The following is a 3,545-nucleotide window of genomic DNA, read 5'->3' as shown; positions in this document are numbered from 1 at the left end:
AGGATCTGGTTCACAAAGCCTCGGCCGGAACCTCCTGAACCCCTGGTCTGGGTACTCAGTGACCCAGGATCCGGTTCACAAAGCCTCGGCCGGAACCTCCTGAACCCCTGGTCCAGGTACTCAGTGACCCAGGATCCGGTTCACAAAGCCTCGGCTGGAACCTCCTGAGACCAGTCTGGTTACTCGGTGACCCAGGATCCAGTTCACAAAGCCTCGGCTGGAACCCCCTGAAGCCCTGGTCCGGGCACTCAGTGATCCATGGACTAGGGCGGCGTGCCTATTCTGTGGATAACCTTACCTGCTGGGCCTCCTGGGCTCCTCCAGCTGGTGTTTCTGTGTCTCGTGTTCATAGATCCAACCTGCACAGCCAGAAGGAGAGATCCACGTGAGAGTCCGGCCGGGAGGAGGAGGAGTGTAGGGCTGAACTTACCCGCCCGCCTCAGTGCCATGCCTGGTTTTCCCACTGGAGGCCCGCTCGCCACCCTCTCCAGCCTGCTTCACAGTCCCTGTGGCACCCTTGGAGCCAAGCCCACCCACTGCTGGGCCAGCTCACACTGTCACCAGCCCCCACCGAGGCTGCTCCTGCCTTCTGTCCATCCTGAGCTGGGGATTGGGCCCAGACCACCTGCCTCACGGGCCACCCTGCCATCGCCCCCTCCTTGGGACCTAATGGCTCTGGGTGTCCCCCCACTCACCCTGGCATTGATTATATGCTCTCTCCTTTTCTAGGCACCCCAAATGTAAGCCCTGGTGGAGACAAGGACTTGGACGAAGGTAGTGTGTTTGGGATGTGAGACCAGGAAGCTGAAGTGAGGGACGGAGCACACAGTGAGACAGGAAGAGAGAGCAGCCCATGGAGGGCAGTTTCACAAGAGCTGCTGCTCAGGCCTGCTGGGGGCCCTCTGGGAAGCCATGGAGAATGCATTTCCAAACTGTCCACCGACGCTGGGGAGGCTGGGGCATTTATCTACCCGCTCCCATCCCCATTGGTTGGTGATGGCCCCGGGTAGGGTGGTGCCTCCTCTGCACCCCACCCCCCACCGCCCCCAAGCACCCATGCACAGCAGCAGCCGCTCTCCTCCTACGACAGCCAAGCAGAGCGATGATGCGGGGAGCTGGAGTCCTGGATGGGCGGTGGCGGCCACAGTGCATGGAGCTGTCCGCCTCCCTGGTGCTGAAGCCCAGAGAGCAAGGTGGTGCTGCGGTGCAGCTCCCTTGATGTTTTCTCTCAATTTTGGGGGTGTGAGGTTTATCCCTTCAACCAGCCTCTGAGGTCTTTAAAGCAAGGGCCCCACATTCTGCTTCCACATAGCAGCCCCTTTGTGCCAGCACAGAGGTGGGCACAGAAATTCAAACTCAGTACCCAACACCAGTGATTCCTGCTGCCGAAGGTGTCCCCAGAGGCTGTTGATGGATGAACGGGCAGGAGGCTCTTACGGATCAGAGAAACACCTGATGGAAACAGGAAACAAAAGCATGCTTGGCTTTTTGATACTTTGTGTCTCTGTTGGGGGATGACCTCTCCCAACTAGAGGGGCTAGAGGAGCCCCAGGAGGAGGCTGGAGTGGTGGGGAGGCCATAGGAGTCCCACGGTGGGAAGAGCAGGGCTCCTGGCCACTCGGGCTCCTGCAGGCATCACATTCCTTCATCCCATGGCTCACTAAGCTCCTCCCTCGTGCCAGCCACGGTTTCTACGTCTCTAGCCCTTTATCTGCCGTTATTTCTGAAGTTGCATAAGTTTAACTGCAATCGTGCCATTACTTGGGGACGTAGTTCATTTTCATTGAGGCATGCTAATTCTGTCCAGTGATCTTAGACACATGTGACATCTGTAGCTCAGCGTTTATGGATTTCAGGAAGGTCAGGCCGTGGATGGGGCTACATGAGACCACACAGCACTACATCCATAGATGGCACCTTATTCTGCTACAGCTGGGGACACAGACATGCCCAAGGTCCCAAGAAGAGGAACGGTGCTCCTTAACTTCTTCTCACCTGACTCACTTCCTCTAGGAAGGCCTTCCCGCCCTGACCAGTGCCCCTCACAGCCTTCCCAGGTCAGTGACCCCCTTGTCCATGTGTGTCCACATATGGTGAGCTCGGCCTTTGAGGCCATGACCATGCATGCGTTTTGCACGCCTGGTTCCTGAGCCCCTAGCCCTGTGCCCAGCACATAAAGAATGTTTAAAGGAATCACTCACCCTCATTCACTTCAGCACCCCAGGAACAGGAACCACTCCACAGGGGCCAGCATGCTCTGAGTAGATTTTGAGCATCTGTGTCCAACAGGCCAGGCCTCGGCAGGACTGTTCAGGACCCAGACCAGGTTCTGCAGGGCTTCAGAGGGGACTCACACAAGGAGGGGGTCCCCCAGGAGGCAGAGAGGAACAGACCTCTTCCCATGGCAGGGTCCAAGTGCAGCCCCTCAGGTGGGCAGAAACAAGAGGGAAATTTCATACTCCTGGAGAGAACTGGGAAATGCCCCTCGATTTCACCCCAGGGAAGCTGAATCTGCCATAAGGAAAAGGGGTCAAGTGGAATGGGGCTCCCTCTGGAGCTGCTTGGGCTCCTGCAGGCACCACCCAGAGCTCAGATTTCAGCCACAGCAGCCCCTTCAGCAGCTTTGCATGGGACACCAGGAGGGTGGGTGTGCTGGTCCTCACTCTAAGGCTTTCAAGCATACCCCACCTGGTTGTGCTCCCAAAACTCCTGTGAGAAGGATGCTGTGAACAGCTCCAGCTGCTGAAAATGCAAGGCCGGAGTCTGTAGGAAGTGCCAAGCTTATGGCCATGACACCAATACTGCCGCATGGACACGCCCTCCGATGCTTGCAGCCTCTGTCCACACTGGGTGTGTCTCCATCCACCAATGGAACGAGTTTGTCCCACCGCACTGAGACCCTCCTGGACCAGCAGAGGAACTCAGACCTGGGGAGATGGTTCGGGGCGAAGCACAGGAAGCCTGCAGGGAAAGCACGCACTGTGCCTCCCACCTGTGCCCAGAGCTGGGAGAAGATGGACCCAGCTGCTCCCACTGCCGCGTCTGTGCCTCCCGCATCTGTGCCTTGCCCCGAGCCTGTGAGCAAGCACCCATGCTCCAAGGCAAGCCGGCCCACCTGTCCTTAAGGGGTGGCCCCCTGGTTGCTGTGCCATCAGATGCTCCTGCTCCTTGTCCATTCCCATCAGGATACAAACATGCTCAATCTCCCCTACCTAACAAAGCAGCAGCGCCTTGACCTCATGTCCCCCTCGCTGTGCCCCCAGCTTCTTGTCTTTAATGCAAAACTCCAGGAAGAGTTGTCTGCATTTGTTCGTTGATGGGGCCTCTGCAAACAGATGGGGGGAGAGACACTGAGATTTGCTGCAGGGGCTGCTGGGGACTGAGTGTCCTGGGGCTGCTGTAACCAAGGACCAAACTAGGAGGCTTCAAACAACACAGATTCACTGTCTGAGTTCTGAGGCCAGAAGCCCAGCACCAAGGTGTTGGTAGGCTGGTTCCCTCTGCAGGCTCTCTGGAGAATCTGTTCCTCACCTCCCCCAGCTCCT

At 57.7% G+C, this 3,545-nt stretch overlaps 1 long non-coding RNA gene across 1 annotated transcript; it reads right to left on the bottom strand.

Annotated features, from left to right (window-relative positions):
* Positions 1 to 204: 204 nt before the first annotated feature.
* Positions 205 to 3,120, bottom strand: LOC117977168 (uncharacterized). The gene is made up of 4 exons (XR_004668161.3): positions 2,689 to 3,120; positions 2,202 to 2,424; positions 1,364 to 1,452; positions 205 to 359 (listed from the first exon to the last, which is right to left on the bottom strand). It is a non-coding gene; the product is annotated as an uncharacterized LOC117977168 (long non-coding RNA).
* Positions 3,121 to 3,545: the final 425 nt, after the last annotated feature.

This window comes from Pan paniscus, chromosome 21 (genome assembly GCF_029289425.2).
Source record: "Pan paniscus chromosome 21, NHGRI_mPanPan1-v2.0_pri, whole genome shotgun sequence".
Classification (NCBI taxonomy): domain Eukaryota; kingdom Metazoa; phylum Chordata; class Mammalia; order Primates; family Hominidae; genus Pan; species Pan paniscus.
This window is presented reverse-complemented; position numbering and strand designations above follow the sequence as displayed.